Genomic DNA, 21,806 nt, shown 5'->3' on the forward strand with positions numbered 1-21,806 from the left:
AATTGGTTTAAATAATAAGCATTTTTTGGCCGCTCAGGACCATGTTAGGAACTAAGGAAGGGATAAAAAAATATCAAGATTCCAATATTTTTTTTTTGTTTTAAAAAGGCATCGACAAGACCAATAAGATACAATATAAAAATTTTATTAAGTGATTTTGCAAACTCTTGGGAGAAATATTTGCCTTTAGAGAAATGCTAGTATTTCATGACAAAAAGGATTCCAGACAGAATCTAGTATTTTCTATTCCTGGATAAATGTGATAATACAACTTTTTATAACTAAGATTTCTCAGCATCTTAAAATAGACAACTAAACATATCCTTACCACTTTATAAAACCTTATAAAGGAAGCATTTGCAGTGTAACTGAACAGAGAGGTGATGGGGATTCTCTTAACTGCTCTTTTAGATGATTCTCTCTGCATTCTAAAAATTGGTGAAATGGTTGTAGTATTTATAGAGTCAGACTGTACCAGGAAAATGTTCATCTAGCTATTTTTTCTCAGGTTATCAGATTCTAAGCAACTGTCAATCTATCTGGGCCACTAGGGTGCACTCATTGTATCTTATTTTATAATTGCCTGAAAGAGTTAATGTAACTTTTCAACTGTCTGCAAAGCAATCTAGTAATGAAAGAACTAGGCATGGAGATGTTGACATCTCTCTTCTAAGGTTCTTTTAAATTTTTCTTGATTTTGTTGTTGTTTTGCTTGAAGAATCCATGAGCAGGATGTTTGGGTCAGGGATTGTTGTTCTACTTTGTAGATGAGGAAATAGAAATGTAAAGGAGTAAGTATGACAGTTGTATCAGTCTAGTGTATTTATGCATGTGTGACCTGTCCTGAGAGACAGCTGGCTTGGCCTTCTGCTTGTCAGCCTCTTGTGTGCCATCCTCACAGCTGCAAAAGCTAGTGATGCTTCCCAAAGGCATGACTTCTCTACTCTACTTGCCCAGTGAGCAGAAAAGCCATGGTAAGAATACCAGACTCTTCTGCCTTCAGGTCAGCGGCTCTTTTTGCTTTCCTGTTTGTCTAATAAATCTATCAGTAAGGAGTCCTGCTTAAGTTCAGTCTTTATTTTCCCCCCTCCCTTGTATTCTCTACATCTTTCTCTCTCTTTGTGTTTGATAAGGAAACCATCACACAGTCGTTTTTTTGTTTGTTTGTTTGTTTGTTTGTTTGTTTGGTTTTTTTTTCTCTTTTCCAGAAAACTTCAAAGCAGGGTCTTTTTGCAAGATTTTTCGGACCTGCCTTTATATAGTTTGGGGAAACTATTTAAAATTTTTTCTTGAGATGGAAATACAAGTTAGGTAAAGGGCCTTGGAAATTGTAGTTGCAGCAGAGGGTGTCTGAAGCTGAAGCCTTTTAAAAAATATTATGGTAAATATTCCTATGTTTGAAAATCTTACTTTTTAGGAAGTAATATTGCCCTTTTAACTATGAAGTTTGGGTGTCATTACATAATTTTCTCCTTAAATGTATAGAGTTACTGTCTCTTATTAATGTAAAAAGAATGCATTTCTTCAAGAAGAAACTTATTATATGCCATGAAAGCAAACCATGAAGGACTTCAGTATGTCTTTGTGTGAAATAATGTACCGCATAGAGATAATTTTCAGAATATTTTGTAAGTACAAACATCTGGTTTTTGACATTAAACTTCAAAATGGGTCATGTGATACTGTCTCTTACACAAGTTTGTGGTTTTTTTAATATTTTATTTTTTAGTTGTAGATGGACACAATATCTTTATTTTATTTTTTTAATGTGGTGCTTAGGATCAAACCCAGGGTCTCGCACGTGCTAGGTGAGCACTCTATCGCTGAACCACAACCTCAGCCCTGTGATTTTAATATTGGGATGTGATTTAAAGGAGTTGTGCTGGTTCTGGAATGTAACAGCTATGTTGTTAAGATCCTATTCCCCAAAATGTAGCTCATTAGATTTTTGATCATTTGTTCTTTAGTATGACTAAAAGTCTATCTTTGACTTTTACCCTCTGGCTAAGTTAAATGTGACCATTTTAGCTACAATTGACATTATTACTAGCAGTGAATGAAACAATGCATCTAAATTAAAATCAGTACTGAGCACAGATCTTTGGTGATATTTTTAAGTAATATATTAACACATTTGAGAAACAATAAAAGGATTAGCATTTCAAGTTATACTTTTACTATGTAAAAATATCAGCTAAATAGTTAATATTTCCCAGTTGTTAACTCAAAATTAGCATCCCATTGTCCCTGGTGATATATTGAAACCTCTAAGAATGTACTTGGAATTAATGGAAACTGAGGTGATTGGTATTCAGATATAATGCCTTAGTGGACTTTTTTCTTTCTTTCTTTTAAGTACAAGATGAAAATTGAAAGTATGAAAGGCTTTGAGATAAATGGAAATAGACAAAACATTTTATGCAACTGTTGGTGAAAGGGGCATTCATTATTTTTGCTAAGCGTACTCTATTGCTTGTGGACAGAATTAGCACACATAAGCCAGAGAAAGAGATAAGACAAACAGAATGGCATGCAGCTAATTTTGTTTAGCAAATTTAGATCTGTTGCATGCTATTTCACTCCTACAAACTGACTCGGCCTTTCTTTGAAAGGTACAGATGAAGTTTGTCTCCCACATCTTAACAGCTTTCACTCAATATTTATAGACTACATAAAAATAAATTTCTCTAAGTACTATATTTCTCACTGACAGGATGAGTACTGTGAAGGTAGATTTATTAGTGAGAAAATAAAAAAAGAAAAAAACCAAAAACATTTCTCTTGTTTCAGGACTGCAGAAAATAAAATATGTCAAGGTATCCAAAATATCTTTGTTTCAAGGACATATATATTGGGATGATAATATTCAATGATTTTTATTACTTGTGAGTGAGTCAGAAATCCCATTATTTTATGATATCTCTAACTAGTCATTCATCTGACATTTGAGCCTATAGGATGCAATCCTCTGTAATTATTAAGAAGTTACTTAGAACATAGTCCACAAACCCACAAACCTTAGTCTGTGTGGAAAAATATTATCATTCTATAGAATAAATTTCAGTGAAATTTCTAAATGGGGCTACTTGGGTGAGAAAATGATCACAAGACATGTGACACTTGATGGAAATGTGATTCTAGAAAAAGCCAGGAATTTTTAAGTTAATGTTCATATTTGGGAATATCTCAAGATAGGTTTCTAATGAACTTTTTTACACAGTGAATTATATGGTATCCAAAGAGATGTAGTGTTATTTATATATCTGCTAGACCTTTGTCATGGTGCAAGACTACATTCTCCATAATCAAGCTCACTGTAGAGAATAATTCTCATATTCATGAGTTGTTCATCTCATCATGTTGCCAGTGGTTATTTCAAGGTTAATTTTTTTCAGACAGTGTCTCTCTTGATTAAGGTCTGTAGTAATTGTATATGTGCTGATATAGCATATGAAGGTTTTAAACTTGAAGATATATTTGATTTCATATCAATTCAAGATCAAATGCTTATCAATGCCTCCTGCTTAAATACACAAAAAGTAATTTTATTGTTAATTTTTTATTTCTACTAGGAATGTGGAGACTTGTGTTTGACATTTTCACAATCCTCTAAACACTTTTATAGGTTATGATGAAAAAGTATATTCCATTACCAGGAATATGTTTCTTAGATTTTACTGATTGTTTAAATATTGAAATATTTTATACCTTACCTAATTGGATTTCCGAGGCCACTGTCATGGAATCCTTACCTCAGACTTATCTTGATCAAACAACTGAAGAGTTAACACCCAGCAGCACCAGATCTCTCCTTTGGCATATGCTGTGATCCATTCTGATGTACCTTGGACATTTTATAGCTACTAAACATTATGAATATTACCCTTACACATTAACAAAAGATTTGTTGTGTTTTAAAATAGTAGAAATATGAATAATGTCATACTAACTTTGTAACACTTTAAACAGTTTAAAGAATGCATGTATCTATGTTAAGCATACACAGCGTAGATACTTATTGAAGTTTCAAAGGACATGATTTAAATAATATTACAGGTCCATAGGCTGAAAATCAGATGAGTGAGAGAAACCAAAGGACCCCAGTAAAGTAGATACCATCAATTATGCTGAAAGTGAGTAAGGGTGTTGATGTGTGATTTGTGTTTATATATTGGATTGCTAAATAATTACAACAGTTTGAATTTGTGATAAGCACTGTGTATATAGTAGTAGCCATATCATGTGTTCATATTGTTAATCAGAATGAACAGTTATCTGGAAAGATTAGCTGTCATAGATGTGCATATTAGATATGGGATTCTGATGATGGCACTACACCTCACCTACTCTTTTCATTTATGGCTAATAGGGGAAGAAAAAATCCAACTTAAAAACTTTTTTTAAATAAAAGTAAAATAAAACATCATGGAATAAATTGTGAATATCAGCTTAGTTATGGTAACTTATGTTTGGATATGTATTTACAAAATAATTATGTCACAGTACTTCTTTTGAAGAATGATTGAAGAAGTAAAGATGTGCCAGGCCTGGAGAAGAAGAGTCTTGGGATGAGACATAACTGTCTTCCATAGTTGGAGGGCTGTTACATATAAGAGGGATTAGCACTGTTCTCTGTAGCCTTGGAGAACAGAAACATTGACAGCTGTTTGAAATTGTAAGGCATCCGATTTCAGTTGAACACCATCAAGGGGTTTCCAATAGCTAGAGCGTCCCAGAGCTGGAGTGGCCTGTCCCAGAAGGCAGTGTGTTCCTTCATGTGTGGGGTGGTAAGCTCTGATCTAACCTCTTCTGTGACTCTAAGGAGTGAATGAGGCAGCTGAGGAACAACTGGTCAGCAGTGTTGGGTTGGGCTCCATGACTTCTGAGAGCCCTTCCTTCCTGAGCCTCTGTCACATGCACATCAAGGCCACATATGCTTTCTGAATCACTAAAAAAATAAAGGTGAAACCCAAATTCCATGTTGTCATGGCTAGGCTTCCCAACCAGTTGATTTTCACCATCTTGCCTGCTCTGTACACTAGAGGATTTGTATTTTTCAGAGATTTTTTTAATTGTCAAATATTTTGTTCTTATTGTTTACTTGACAGTTTAATTTTAAACATTCACACCCGTCTGATGTAATGCATAATCACCAATTCATTCTTAATTAAAAAATTTAGAATAAAAGTATATGAGCTTTACACACAACACACACACACACACACAAACACACAAACACACACACACACTTCATTGTGTTTCTGAGTTTATGATAGCAAGTACTTGTAAGTCTGGCTCTAACTAAACAGGAAGCAGAAACATATAGGAAGGTGGGGACATAGGCAGAGGAGGGAATTTAAAAAATCCAGCCTGCAGTTGTGAGTGGGAGGGAAATCACAGCAAATGAAGAACTTTCCTAAATGCATTGAAAATCAAACAAATATAAAAAGATAAAGGTACACATGCATGCCTGACTTAATTACAAATGTAATAGAAGTCTATTATTTGGAAATACTTCAAGAGTTTTGACATTTCAATCTTTTACTACCACTTCTGGGTCTCTACTGTCAGATAAACTCTGAACACAATGTTTTGCTGTTTTCTTTTGTCTCTTTTCTTTTAAAATACTTTAAGTTTCCCTTGTATAAACATGGCATTTCTGTTACATATTGTCTTCTGTTTTGTTTTTTCTGATGTACCACGTCTCCTCATAGCTGTGTCTATATTCATTTCATTGCCCCTTCAAACTCCTTAACTTTATCTATACGTCAATGCATTACCTCCAGTGCTCCTTATAATCTGCAGAGTAGAGGGGTATGAATCCTCTTTTGTGGATAAACTGAGACTTAGAAGTACATATTTGGCCAAATCACACAGCTACTTCTCAGCATAGGAAATATTCTGATGATCAGTTAGACTGTTGTTTGTTTTACATCAGACTTATATTTTGGTTCTATGTCCTTAAGGGCAAAGATGAAGACATCCCTCTAAATAAGAGAAAGGTCTTTTGGAGCTCCTACCTAAGCTCATCCGAGTTATGAGATCCCTTCAGTTGTCTCATCTCTGTTAGACTATTTTGAGCTCTTGCCCCACTGTAGAGCTCTCATCCTTCCTGTTTCTTCCATTTGGATATGCCATGGTGTCTTCAACTCAAACTATCCAACATTTTGCTCTTGGCTTTCACAATTTAATGTCCTTTTCTTATCTTAATTGGTATTCACTTCTGTAAACCCCAAATTAATGGCACATACCTGTTCAGGTGGCCAATCAGCAATGCCTAAGCTCCTAGTAATTCCACAAGGTCCAAATATTAATATTGTATATATGAAAATAAACTGAAACTCCCCAAAAGTATCTTAAATATGAGAACATGGACTTTACCTTTCTCATAATTTGAACTTGAATTTGTGTCCTCTATGTTTATAAACAGGAGATGGAGTAATGGTTTGCAGAATAATTCTATACCTGTACTGGCGTGAGCAGTGAAAGTGGGCTCTTTAGGGAAGAATTTGACTCTCTCTGAGGAGCAGTTTTCTCAAATCATTTTTCCTTCATATTCTGTTTTTATAGTTTCAGTATTAAAAAAAAAACTGTAGAGAGACAGTTTTGTTCCAAAGATTTATGTTTACCTGGCAAACTCGGATCCTGTCCTTTCATCCTTATTGTTTTTTAAAGTGCCTTCAAGAGAAAATGGTTTTAATCAAATTCATGAGATAACTTTTTATGTTTCATTTTATGGGCATTTAAACTTTTCAAGATAGGACCAACTAATATAATGTATGGTTGAATGTATTTTTGGAAAAAATTCTGCATGCCAGAGCTGGACGTATTTCTGGAAACATTTCTGCATGCTAGAGAAAACCTGAAGATCTATGTACAAACGGTGAACAGATTTTGCCACATAGAAGATAGTAAATTGTTGTGATTATTAAATGCTTCCCTGTATTATGTTTTTTACACATTTATTTAGACAGTTAAGGAATTGGGTAAAGGCTGTGTGTAACATTGTGATGATTTTAGTTCACAGAGCTCTTCCATAGTACCTACTTGCTGATTCGTATTCTTGTACTGAAAATCTTACAAGCTTAGAGGTATCCCTAATGGGAAAGAAGTTACAGCTCTTCTAATGTTGCCTGCTTGCTTTTCCAGAACAACCTCACAATCCCTACAGCTAGTGAATCAGGTTTTTTAAAAAGTTGTTTCTCCTATTTACCAATGTGGAAACCTTCCAGGATGCTGTGAATTGCTCATTTGGCAAAACGTAAACATGAGTTTAAAAAACAGGATATTATCCTTAGCCCAAGAGGTAGGTACAGATTTTGTGTATGTACTCCACCACTTGTCATTATCTTATTCAGCTGACAGGTGGTGCTCCAGAACAGTATGGACAATGAGGATGTGTGATTAGATTCCTATCCGAATTTTTGAGCAAATCAGGTGCTGAACTCTTAAAGACCCCTTAACATACAGTTGAATTACTATACATTTTAGATGGAAGGATAGTAACCCAACAAAATTACCATCACATGGAAAACTTTCTTAAATTTTTGAAGTTGCAATCATTGACCTTGACGGAGACCAAGATTTCACGTAGCTTCAACAATCTGTCTTACTTTAATGCAAATGAATGATGTGGGATATTGAACTACAAAGAATGTCATTTTCCCTGCTTCCTCCGTTGATTTTGTTATTGTTGTTATTATGGTATTCTATTAATTTAGAAAAGTTTTTAACAACATAGTTTAACACAAAGATGTATAAGAATGTATTAATCTAATCAGGATGTCCTGATTTATTTAAAATGAAGCTACTACAAGTTGACCAAACTCTTATGAATGCACTTCATTAGTGACAATAATTGTTAACTATGGTAACCCTTCACTGGGTACTTTGTGGTGTGATTTAGATTAGTCCTGTTCTGTGATGAGGGTAGCAAGGTAAGAGAGTAATGCATTCAAGGTTTGAGTTTAAAGAAAGACAGTAGACAATAGAGTTTATGAGAGAAGCAGGGCTACTGAGCAGGGTAAGCTAGACTGCTTAGGTGAAATGGCAACCCTATAGCATTCAGCCTGCCTTTCTTTCCTTTATCTCAGTTCATGCTGGCTTCTGTTGTAGATTCTGTTGTCTTCCACCCTTGAGTGGTCCTAAGTGCACCTATGAATCAGGAACCAACTCCTGCTCCCACAGAGCATTCTTAGTTTTTCTCTCCTGGTGAATTTGCTACTTAATAACCAATCCAGAGAGTGTCTTTCCACACCCTCAGTATTGCTCTCAGTTTTGTTATTAATTTTGTCTTTCTGATTTAAAACACACCATTGCAATTTTCAAGTTCTGTTGCGTGTGTTAGGGTTCCATGTATTTATGAAATAACACTTTGCCCCAGCCCCTACCATTAACTAGCAAAGCTGCTTTCTTCTTTACTACCGATACATGTTGGAGAATTTGCCATGATTCTAATTGTGTCACTGATTTCTTCCAAGTAGTGATTTGATATTCATGCCACTCTGTGTGAAGCACTTTGGATTGTTAATTTTTAATTCCTATCAGGACAGGATTCTGTTAACAGCTGAAAGTAGTTTGGGCATGGCCCTCACAGCATGGAAAACAAAGTTGCCATGGTGGTATCTAACATCCTAACCAGAAAACAAAAGAGAAAGGTCTGTACTTTTGCTGGATGAATTTAGTTTTTAATTTATTATGTTTAATAAATTTTGACACTATTGAAGGAAAAACACCATATTCTGACTTTCTCATATTTAGCTTCTGAAAGTTAAAAAACTGAAACATTCCTAAAATTTTACAAATATTCTTCCAGAATTTGATTTTTGTTCCTAGTTTTGACAAGTATGTAATATTGGGTTGTTTTTGGAAATATCTGCCTGAAATGAATGGTGCTTGAGTGTTAAAACAAACAAACAAACAAACAAAATAAACAATGATCCCTAAAGTGAGTTATTTTCATGAGATTTTTAGTGTGACCAACTTTAAATGGCCATTTTATTTACCCTTTATCATTTCATGCCACACAGTAGCTTTAACATCACTTTACATCAATATAGCCATGACAGTTTTGCAGTTGTTCTAAAAAGTGGTTGAAAAGTTGCATTGCTTAAATTTTAGTATACTTAAAGTAGTTGCATAAAATTTGAGTCTGTAGTTTGCCATGTTTCTTTTCTAATTGTAATAGGATTTTTAAATTATTAAATAGCATTTGTTGAACTTTTTAAAAAATTTAGTAATGAATAGTCTGTTAAAGCAGGCAGTCTAAGATCTTCATCTTAGTGTCAGATCACTTAGTGTCTCTGGATTTATGTGCACTTTGAGAGAAAGAGCAGAGATTTTGTAAATTTTTTGTTGTTCATGAGTAGTCTAGATTAGGAACCCCAGGGCATGGGATAATTAGGTCACACAGAATCACAGCAGTGGTAGTCCCAAATAACTTTTATTTTTCCAGAGAGATGATAGAACAGCTGTTCCTTTAGATTGTGATCCCTCTTTGGAGCAGTCCCAGGACTTGTGAAAGAACTCTTCTCTGTGATTATTCCCCAACATGCAGCTATTCTTGTCCTGTGAACTTACAAACCCATCCCCTCCACTGCCCTGTGGCCACAGTTCTACCTGCAGGAGTTAGATATGGACGGAGAGGCTGCTTTGCAGACCCCAGCAGAGTACTCACTCATCTTTGTCAGCTCTTCCTCTTCTTCCAATATTTTGACTCTGAGCAAGCGCATTAACAACTTGGGCTGTTTTCTAAACTACTTGGGAATTATGAATAAGTGAATTGCCAAAGTTGCCCTTTACAACAAATATTAAATTATATCTAGCAGGGGCTTATAGTGCCATAGATGATTGTTTTTTTATACAAATGTTTTGATTCGTAGTGATTTCACGCATCACTCCTATTCTCTTATCACATTTGGTTATGCTCTGTAGTTTTTACCAGTATGCAAATGGTGAACTCTATTTAATAGCCTTCTATTAAATGTCTAGCTGTTTCCAAAGAATTTAAGGTGGGTCTTTGTAAACTCTGAGATTAAATTATATAATTAGTAATTAGAATTAACTTTCATTCTTGAATGTAATTTGCAGTGAGGACTTTATGGTGGGAAGACTAATTGTTCTTTTATTTATGACTGGAGTCTGAGACAATGATTAGAATTATGTTTTCTGAGATTATTTGTGTGTGGACTCTGTCCCTTGAGAACAGTAAGCTGAAGTGTACTCATATAAAATTTCAGTTTTTTATCAGCTAATTCATTAGTTTTTAAGACTGATCGATGGCCAAATAGGTCTATCATATTTTCACCAGAAACTGTGAATTACGTATATATCTCATAGCTGAGAACAATGAAGTCCACCTAGATATCTGCACTAATGATACACTTTGAAGTTTTATTTTCTAATTGTGTCTATATTCAAATAACATATTTTTACAGGTTGAAAACTGACACAGCACCACTCTGTAGGGTTGTGTTGTGTTTTCTCTCATATAGTGTGCAGTGTTTTAATTCTTATAATAACAGGGTTGCTCAGTTTGCCAGCAGGAGGCCCCTCAAAGCAAGATGATGCCTCTCAGTTAGCAGATTTCTGTGTAAATAAATAACACTGCACATTCCTTTTAAATACCTGAGTAAGTGAGATAATGCTATGTAACTTTTTTTAATTAAAAAAAAAAACCAGCTATATTATGTCAGTGACCTGTAATAAATAGCACTGCAAGTAGAAGTGACAGCCTCATTCACCTTGCATCCATGCAGAAATAACTGAGCTTTATTTCCATGGCTGGTGGGAGAAGAAGAAAGAACAGAAGGAAAGAAAAAAACTGACCTTGGTTTGTAGTTGCTCTCAGGCTAACAAGGGGGAGTTACATGGACAATTTTTACTGTGTTGCATTTACTGCTCAACACATTGCAAGTAACCTCTTGTACTCTAATCATTGGGATAGTCGTTGATGATAATGAAGTGACGGCAATAAACAGTCTTTTGACGTTTTCCTGAATTCTGTGTGTTTTTCTGTTAACCTTTCATCAGTTGGCAAAATATCATACTGAAATTTTTATTGCTGGTTGAGCATAATAATGCAATGATTACAGACACAATTTGGGACAAAGACAGCAATAAATGTTTAAAATTTTCTAATTGTGACAAGACAATATCATCTCCACATCATCCTCTGCTCTCCCTAAATAATGGTAAGTGTAAAGACTGAAATATTAAATATGAAAAGGAAAAGTCAGATGTATACTACAGAGTAAACACTAAGGCTAAAGCCCCTAAATTGTTTCTCAATGAAATTTTAAATATATATGGCAGTTTTAAATTTTGACTATATGCAAAAACATTTTATTCAAGATGTCCACATATGTCATATGGAAAATGTAGGAAACTTTCATAGCGATTCTGGGCTTGAAACTAAAGCGTTTGCTCAGACTCATCTTACATTGAAATGCATGGAAGTCATGCAAATGTATGTCAGTGGAATTCAGTTCATTGCACTTATTTACACATTGTTCCTAGCCAGTCATTTGCCCATCACCTGACAGGCCTCACACAGCCATGAAGTCAGGAAGCCTGATTTACAAAGACAAAAGACCAAGGATATATGGCCCTACCTCCAAAGATAGATTATTTAAATCTAAATCGAAAGTCAAGTCTATATGGTTTAATATATTGGTTGTTCACAAAAGAACATGAACAACACTTTAACTGAGAACCTCTAGATGGTTCTTTCAATCATATAAATTTAGCACACTCTAAGGAGGTTGCAGATTATTTCATATCATTATATTAAGTATGTTTTAAAGTTTGTTTCTAATATGGATGCAATTATTTGTTGGAAGGATTCTTAAAATGATTATCTTTTCCAGTTACTTTATCTTATAGAAAACAAATTTAAGATTCATTAGTTATTTGCCTCAGAATATGTAGCAGTCAGTGGCAGGAACTGAAATTCCTAGAGCCACATTTTTATTTCCTGTTCAACCACTCAATAAATAAATAAATAAAACACTCAATAAATATTTTGAAGCTATTTCAAAACTTTTATTTAAATCTTTGTATAGAAATATACAAAATCTGAGTGTTATTTCCTGGGAATATTCTAAAGAATTATGTATAGAGTAGGTTAACTATAGCTTAATTTTTTTTCTTTTAAGTTACAGTGAATTTTAAATTATTTTATAATTTAATGCTGTTAATGATATAATGAATTGAATTTCTATTAAATGTATGTATGTCTATAAGTCCTAGGTTTATATATCTTTTCAAATTAAAATTTGGAAAGAAATATAAAAATTTATATAAAGCATTCTATATAAATATAAAATAATGTCTTATTAGATTTTTATGTCAAATTAAAATCTGTGGACTATAAATAAACAGGAGAGAACTAAATATTTTTAAAAATGTTTAGCTTGATCTCATATAGGAATGGTAAGTTTGATGATTTATTTATCCAAAGATGAAGTACCTAAAATGTATCAGAAATGAGTAATAAGTTGATACTGGAAATGTTTATGCATCACTCACTACTTTTGCTATGAAAGAAATCTGTGTGTTCAGTGTGGAGTCGAATCCCAGAGCCAGTGCACCCATGCTGTAAACACTTTCAGCTGTCCTCATCATGCAGGGTCAGATTTTGGTACTCCTGACATTGCAGGCATTTCTATTTTATCATTTTGTATTTTCCATTACATAAATCAGTGAACATCTATTAATATATCACGAAATTATATATCATATGATCTAATAGTATTTCTATAGACTTTGTCCCCTCTACTGGATACTGTTAATCTAAAATTAGTGAAATGTTTGTAACAATATATATTTGTAACTAAACTCATGTTCTTACTTTTGCCCTGTTCTATTGTTTTTTCCTTTCACAACTGATTACTTTTCAATGTAATAATAAACTTAATTGTTTTGTCCTTGACTTGAATTGGTATGTGTATTTAATATTTCATGGGTATGTATGGCAACTAATGCACTTGAATAATGATGAAAAATTATGTAAACAAGATAGTATTTAGACAATTATGTGAAACCTATTTATATGTGTATATCATTGTTTTTAAGCACTTTATTTATTTGCTTTATAGTAAATATGATAATTGATATTTTATTGAGGAGAGGACAGTACCATTTTACAATGTTAAAAATTGGGCATTTATTTGAAGACCTATATTCTTGGTAGTTTTCTTTGAAGTTTTTATCACTGCAAAAGTGTTAACAATTTCAAATGCAGTAAATCAATGTAGTTACTGTTGATAATACAATGGATATAAATAACACAAGAAGAAATTCTTGGAATAAAATACTGTATTTTCTTATGTGTAAAAATGGTTATTTTTAAAATAAAATTTGCTTGTCTTTGAGTTAAGACCACTTCCAATTAAGAATGGATTAAAAAATACAATCATATGTGGGAAATGATCTCTATTCTGTAGTATAAAAACTAAAACATGGGTTTCAAGCTCCACACTCCTGAGTTCAAGTTTTAGGTTTGGTGGCTATATGATCTACTTAGTAGCTATATGATCTTGAAAAAATTAATTTCTTTGTACTTCAGTTTCTTCATATTTAAAATGGAGAAAAATACTTCTACTTCCCAGGATTGTTTTGATGATTATGTTGGGAAATATTTATAAGGCACATAGCATGATATTTGGTTAATGGTGAAAACTTGTGAAATGTTACTCAATTTTTATATGATGGTATTAAGTTTTTAATGCTCCTTTTTATTACATTAATTTAAGTAGCTTTGTCTTTAGTATTCTATTTTCGTGTACTTAATACACAAAGCAAAAGCAATTTATTTTATTTTATTTGACAATGCATTTATTAAGTAGTGACTTCTTTACCAGGAAATGTATCAGGAATATGTAAAAAAAAATCTAGTGAAGAAGGCAGATGCAAAATTAGATACTTTCAGAATTTTATGATACACAGTAAGAAAAAAGTTCTCGAATGAAAAAAAAAAGAACATTCCAACTGGAGGTAGTAAGAATTTTCTAGAGGATATAATTTCTGAAATGAGTCATGAAGATAAATAAGAATTAGTCAGGTGAAGAATGTTAACAGAGTGTTCCCTACAGAGGAACCCACAACAATAGGTTTAAAGAAATTATCATGGAAAATACAATTTAGTGTGTTTAAAGCATACTTAAGTTGGGGGAAGGCAAAGAATGAGACTAAAATGCAGAAATAGATCATAAGGAACTTTTTGTTCTACTATTTTTTTTTTACCTTTACTTCCTTAAAATAATTGATGGTATGCTTTCAGGACATTTTATTTACAGAATTTGTCCTCTGACAAAGAATGTGCATATATGTTGAAATCAGAATGCATGATCCTGTATTCAAATAGGCTACTATTGAAAAGCCCTGCTATTTATGTGCAGTAGTATATATGTAGAACAAAATTATTAAAGTACCTTTTTTAGAATTGGGAACTTTGGAAATCCAGAGAATCAAACTTTGGCCAAACTCCTTGGAAAGTTATTTGACTTTATTTATGTGGGAAGGAGGGAAATGAGCAATGAGTGATTAAAGAAAACAATAAAATACTGCATTATACCATTTAGCAGGCTCTGTGCTAGGTATTGTTGCATGAATTACCTACAAATTTCTGACAACCAAGGTATGTTGAAAAATACCTAGTTATATCTTTATTTCTACCCTTATATCTATCTACCTATTTATCCATATATCTTCAGTATCCCTGCCTGTCTCTCAAGAAAGTTGACATTCAGAGAACTAAAGCACTGCAAAAAGAGTTCTAAAGATATGAAGTGGAATTCAGGTCAAATTTCCCCTAGATCCCAGGGTGTAGGGTAGACAGTGTTTGGGGTTATTTCAACAGGGACCATCTTTACCTCTTAATTACTGTCAAGAAAAAAAAATTATTTCAGTTGTTTCTATCCCTGGGGATATGTAGTAATTGCTCTAAGCTAGTTATTATCACTTCATCTCCTCGTTCAGATTTGAAAACTAGATAGAATTCTGGTTAATGAAAGAGAAGTCTGGTGTCAAGAGAAAGGTTTCCTCCCTCATGAAAAGCAATACCTACCAGGTAAAGCACTCCCTGTTTTTGGTTAATCATCATCTTGTCTCCATGTGACTCCTAGAACTGTTACAGCACATCTTTTTTCCTGGGAAAGGACATCAATGGCATCTCCCAAAAGGCAGGGATGGGGGGTACTTTTAATCCACATTTATGGCCAAACTGTTTTAACAGATACAAACCCTAAATATTCAGTTACAAAATCCTGACTCACTTATTCAGCTAAGTAGCATATTCATTCAAATATATTCTTCCTTACTGTAAGCTGACTCTCTTTTCATAGTCATTAGGAAGAAATAGGTAAGTCTAAAAAAACTGAGCATTTATTAGTGTCAGATTAAAAAAAATAGCATTTGTTAGTGTCAGAGAATCCAGGCCTGAAATAGATGCAACCGTGGAGACCAAAGACTGAATAGTAGATTGCTTAGGGTTATAAGGAACATAGGTATGAATTCCTAATCTCTATTGTACAGATAATAACATAATTTCATTATGCATTAAATTTGTCCCACATTTTATAATAATTGGCTCTTCTTTTGGATATCTTGAAGTATCCATTATTCCCTGAATACTATGCCTGAATTATGAATAAGTATATTTTATTCTCATGAAAGTTCTGTGGTTAGTATGGAATATATTTTATGTCCCACAAAGTTTTGCCTTCAGAGGCCTGGTATAGAATGTCTATCAGCTTTCAGTGAAAAGGCATATTATTTACAGAAGACCTAAAATAGCTTAAGAAGAGACAGAAAGGAGGTTAAAACCCAAGAAGCATCTGGCTCTACATACCTGTATTACATCAAGTTTTTCAAAGTGTTTACAGGCAAAATCATTTACTTTCTTCTCTAAAATATCTGTTGAGCCTCTTCCATATACAGTAAACTAGTTTACTTATGAGTTATTGTTTTTTATTTTTAGAGTAATATTTTCTTTAGTATTTTATCACTATGATTTCACTATTTAATTTGTCAAATTGTCATGAAATAATGTCATTTGATATTCCTGATGATTCTAAGTATACATGGAAAATAATTTTTCTTCAATTTTTTGTTTGTTAATGGACATTCAGACTATAAAATGAGCATGACTTTGTTCTAGATATTATTTATGCAAATAGACATTTTATTTGTGGAACAGGAATGAAACATTTGGCATGTTAACAAATGTCCCCCTTAAAATGTTGGAGATTGATATATGATTTTAAGCTTTTCAAACAGATAACTATAATGTACAAATTGAAATGCCCTACTATTCTACCTAGTGGCAATTATGTGGTCTCTTATTAGTTAAGGGATTTCAAAGTTTGATAACTCATTTTGTTCCTACCATGCTATAGTATTTTATTTAACATTTTTAATTTTGCTTATAACTTTCTCAGATTTTTATGAAATAGTAGCTTTGGATTATGGAAAATCTTTTAACCAAATCCTAACACTTGAGGACAGTGAGATGCAGGGTGACACAGTCATTAAGATTTTAGTCTGCAAAATACTTTAAAGTGCTTGATCTACCTAAAGACATATCTCCTTTCTTCTGCACCTTGTCAAACCTGTTTAGTTTCTTTCTTTTTTTTTTTTTTAGTTTAGGTAAACATATAGACTTCTGTACACTTCAGTTTTACATAATAGTCATATTGGAAATTATCCAAACTTATTGTTGAATTAATTTATTAGGAGGGAGTAATTACATAATCATCTTCCCTATAGCTAAATGGTTATGCTCTTATGCTATGTCTAGTAGTTAAGTGTTCTGTAACTTTGTATCTAAGTATATACATTTGAGAAGAAAGCAAACTGAAATGGTTGTGGCATGTCTTTTCTAATTTAAAATGTTTCTAATTGATAAGTCTGTGCTAGTTTGTAACAAAATTTGGAGACATTTCTTTTGTTAACTTCTTGTTAATTAGATATTAAAAATGTTGTGATTATATCAAATTTAATTAACTATTTCATAAGGGTCAGATGAGCTTTCATGGAAATGAGAGCCATATATCAAAGCTTAATACATGGAAACCAGTTAACTAAATGCTCAACTACTTCTCACATAGTTTCTCACATTTTCATGATCTTTAAAAATTCCCAGATGTTTGTTTTTGACATATCATATCATGCTTGGGCAATAGGGTTTTCTTTTTATTTCTCCTAATTAGTTACACAGGACAGTAGAATGCATTTTGACACATGATAAATAAATGGGTATAACTTCTCATTCTTCCGGTTGTACATGACGTAGAATCATGGCAGTCATGTAGTCATAAATGGTTTTTAAAGGACTTACACATTAACATTTAGAAAGAGACTAGTAAAATTCTTCGTGTAAATTCTATGTGTAAATTTTTATGTTGGATGTTCCCAGCTTCTTCTCTTAGGGGAATATTCTGGAAGGAGAAATTATAAGGAGGAACCAAAATGTCAGCATATATGGAAAACTGTAAAAAAAATTAATGCAAAGCTTAAGTATATTAGAAAATAAATATAATATTAATTCAAAATCTTGCAATTTTCAGAGGTTTTTGTTTGACTCAAAAGTTTAGAAGTAGTTGATTATTGGAACTGGTAGAAGATTATGACAAAGAAATTTGGAGATTCAATGAAAGCCATACTGGAAAAATGTCAGAAGCATTACTCATATTTTAAGCTCAAGAGAAATACTTGAAGGAGGATTGCATAATTGCTATTTTGAATATTAAAGTGTCTTTTAGAAAACCTACCAAAGAATATTCTAGGATGCTGAAAGAAGGGTAATTGCCCACTATAGCTATTTATATTCTGATCAGATATCTTTGCATGCTCTTAGATTACATATACTCCTGGACAGATTAAATTTATGGTGGCCTTGGGTTCTCTAATAACATTCCAGCTGTCTACATTAACTATATAATTTGTAGGTTGTTAAACAGATACAGAACTTTATGTCTTTAAATATGTGTTTAGCATCCTTTTAGAAATTTAACCAAGATATCAAAAATTTTTAAAAAAGTTATCTCTAGGATAATTTATTCATTAAGTGTGAGCCCTAAATTGTAACACAGTGTATAAGCCCATAAATAATTTATATTTATTAGGATTTTAAAATATACTATCTGGTCATTTATGGTGGTAAAACAAATCAAATTTGATTTTTATATAAGAATGCTCTATGTTTGGATTGGGATTTGATTTTACCCTAATTCCTGCTAATATGTAGCCTCTTATGTCCTAGTTGGTATTAGAATATGTGAGACAACTCTTGAGATAAAAACAAATGACTTTATTGCTCCTGTTGCCCTAGCAGGATAAGCATCAGCTTACTTTGATTAATTTTTCTTGTGCCAGGTGCCATAAAATGATGCAGAGGACCCAGATGATATCTGCATAGGTAGCAGGATATGTTATAGAAGAAAAACATCACTTTTATAGCAATTGGTAAACAAGCCTGGTGTTTTTTCCTGAAGGTATTACCTCATCCCTTAATGTTTCTCAACTGCAAATAGAACTCTGAGAAAAAGCTCAGTAAAGAGGCCTTCGATTTTTGGCACAGTGGTTAGATGTCAATGTGCACAAGAGAGCTCTTAGAAGATTGTCTCTCCTGACAGTATCTTCCAATTTTATAACATTTTTCTGCTTTCAAGGAGTTCTTACATGCAAAACCTCATTTTATTTCACTTGGTGTTTAATAATCATGCTCTATTCCAGGTATAAGAAACAAGTTTTTAATTTAAGTAGAATTAACCTTCAAGAAATACTTTAAATTATCTTTCTAAGAAATTCTCAGCATTACCGTTCTTAGTATTACTGTTGGTTTTTTGTAATTGTAATTAAACTTACTGCAAACATACTTTAACTTATACATTTCAGATTTTTGGGTTCAAATATCTTCTTCATACCTACCCACCACTTAGATGCACTTAACTTGGATATATGTACTAGCTTTGTTAATTCTTATCCACGTTGTATTTACTATTCAAATGGCTTGGGGAGTGTTGTGCTATGAGACAGCAATAAAGCATTACCAGTCATATTCAAACTTTATAAAATCACACGCAAAAATATCAACTCATATGGTAATTTTAGGTTCCTGAGCTAACCTGATAGATTCCATTCCATACATTTGGGTTCAGACTATGCATCCGCAATTTTACTTGTGAGTTTGGTGCATTTACATTTAATGTATTTTGATGTGATTAGATTTAGTCCTTTCTTATTATTTATTTTCTGTCTGTCCCATCTATCTATCTTCCTGTGTTCTTCCTTTTCTACCATCCTTGGGATTACAAATAAAGTTATAATATTCTGTTAAATCTTCTCTATTGGATTTTTCAGTATATCTTTTGGTATTTCTATTGGTTACTGTGGAGTTTAAAATATACATATATTTTCAAATAATTCCCATGTAGATTATCTATGAATTTACTTTAAGATTACTAACCAGGGGCTAAAATCTTTCTCTATTAGTATTCCCTAAAGGTAAGGAATTAATCCTAAAAGATGAGGTCCCCAAGAAGTTGTAGGTATGTTTTTTTTTTTTTTTTTGTAAATGGTGATAGATATCTAAAAATCAGACTTAATAGTAACATATCACTTGTTCTTACAATGTTTTAATCTCTGAGGACCCTATACTATACTGACTAGAATTCAGGGCACTTGTAGTAAAGAGGTCAGGTAGGAAAGAGGATGAAATCAGTTTTTCCAAGTAGAAAAGGAGTCTTAGAGTATAAGTGGTCTAAGTTCAATCATAGCCAGTGTACACCCATCTAGGCCAATTTTGGAATTGGATATTTAATAGATAGAAATTTATAAGAGTCTATCTACATGTAAATTCTTCACAACTAATTTTATTTTCTACCACCAGTGCATTGTCCCCCTCCTATGTCCCTTTACTCTTATACTTATTTAATACATTACCATACTTTTCTTGCTTGAGATTCCTCAAGAGAGATCTTTGGTCACAATTGGCAAAAGATAGTACCTTCCAACAATTCAGAAACATCCACATTGAGCACCACAAAGCAAGCTAATTTTGCCTGTTTTCTAAAGGTCACATAATGCTTTGTGTTTTCTATAACAAGACACAGCATGACAGAACAAAGTAGTTATCTTTTGTACTTACAGCATTATTACATCAACCTCACATGTTGAAATGCTTCTGATTTTGCTTCACTTTTTTCCTTTGGGGGCTTACACAGATCCTTTCAAAGTATAATATGCCTCCAATAAATGATTCATTTATTATCCCAGATACCTGAATTTTGTTTAAAAAAAAAAAACACCAAACAAACCTATCTAGACATCACTTCAAAACTGCATTTGGGTGCTGTTTTCTTTTGAAGTTGTAAACAAGCAGTTCATTTGGATTTTCTGTCTTCATTTTACCATTTTTGCTTAACACCTGTCTCTGCTAGTAGGTTTTCCATGAGCTATGTAATTAGTGGATGTTGTAGAGGACAAAGTTTAGACTGAGAAGTGAATTTAACTTTTAATGGAGAAATTTTAATTAAAATCCTTGAGTCATGCTCATATATTGATTTCATATCTATAAGATTACATAACGTGTATTTATTAGGGTGATACTAGCTGATGGAGCAGAAAAACTATATTACAGGGCCTCAATCCAGGAAGACTTCCCATTATTCTCATTGTATAACAGTTCAATGCAGATGTTTCTGGTTGAACTGCTACCCCTGGCCATAGCTTCTCAGTATCATCTGATGGAAGTATGCAGCCATATGGGACAAAAGAGAATGAAGGTTTGCAAGTAGGAAATTTCTAACAGATAATCCTGGTACTGTCACACATTATTTTGCTCCATATTTTCTTGGGTAGAATTTAGTTTATGGATATGCTCAATTATAGTATAAATATGGTCAAGCTGAGTGCTTAGAAGTATGTTTGGTAAACAGAAGTTTCTGCCAAAGAAAACTTAATGGGGGGATTCTGCTATAATGTTGTGAAATTTTGATATGAGTTAAGTCAGTCTGAGATAAAAATACAGTTCAGAATTTTATGAACCAATTATGTTACTGAGCAAATTATTTATCATCTGTTTGCCATAGTATACTAAATTATAGAATAAAAAAACAATATTTATCTCAAAGAGTAACATAAAGGTTAAATTATACAATAGCACATTGCAGGAAAAGTTTTAAACACTGAATATGGTAGTTTTAATTTTTTTGTTAAGTAATGTGCTACTTTATGATGATCCATAAAAAATATGATTTAATATGACAGCATAGTTCAACACCAAAGCAGGGTTTAAAAAGAGGAGTCACATAAAAGATAGTTACTTAGAAAATTGTAAGTTTTAGCTATTGTCCAACAAAATGAAGCAATATATATTCAGAAGACATACATTTTGGGGTAATTAGGACATGATGTCAAAATACATACGTTTTTGTTTTTAAGAGGCAGATGATAAGTTTGAAGATTGTAATTGAATATATTTGCATCACGGTTAAATTTGTGGAGGAAAGAAATCATAAACTTTCAGAGTAGTGAAAAAAGTAATATATATATATATATATATATATATATATATATATGTAAGTATGCATATATATGTACACTTCTGCATATACATATGCACACAAGTATGTAGATATATCTACACACATACATACAGGAAAAAGTGACTTCCTATAATTTCTTTAAAGTCTATTACCTATGGTAATGTATCTCTTATAATTTTAGTAATTCTGTATTTTGGTTATTCAAATCACTTTAATATAATTGCAGTTAAACATTCATAAAGAAGAAAAATGTACTGC

The sequence above is a fragment of the Callospermophilus lateralis genome, chromosome 9 (assembly GCF_048772815.1).
Source record: "Callospermophilus lateralis isolate mCalLat2 chromosome 9, mCalLat2.hap1, whole genome shotgun sequence".
Lineage (NCBI taxonomy): Eukaryota > Metazoa > Chordata > Mammalia > Rodentia > Sciuridae > Callospermophilus > Callospermophilus lateralis.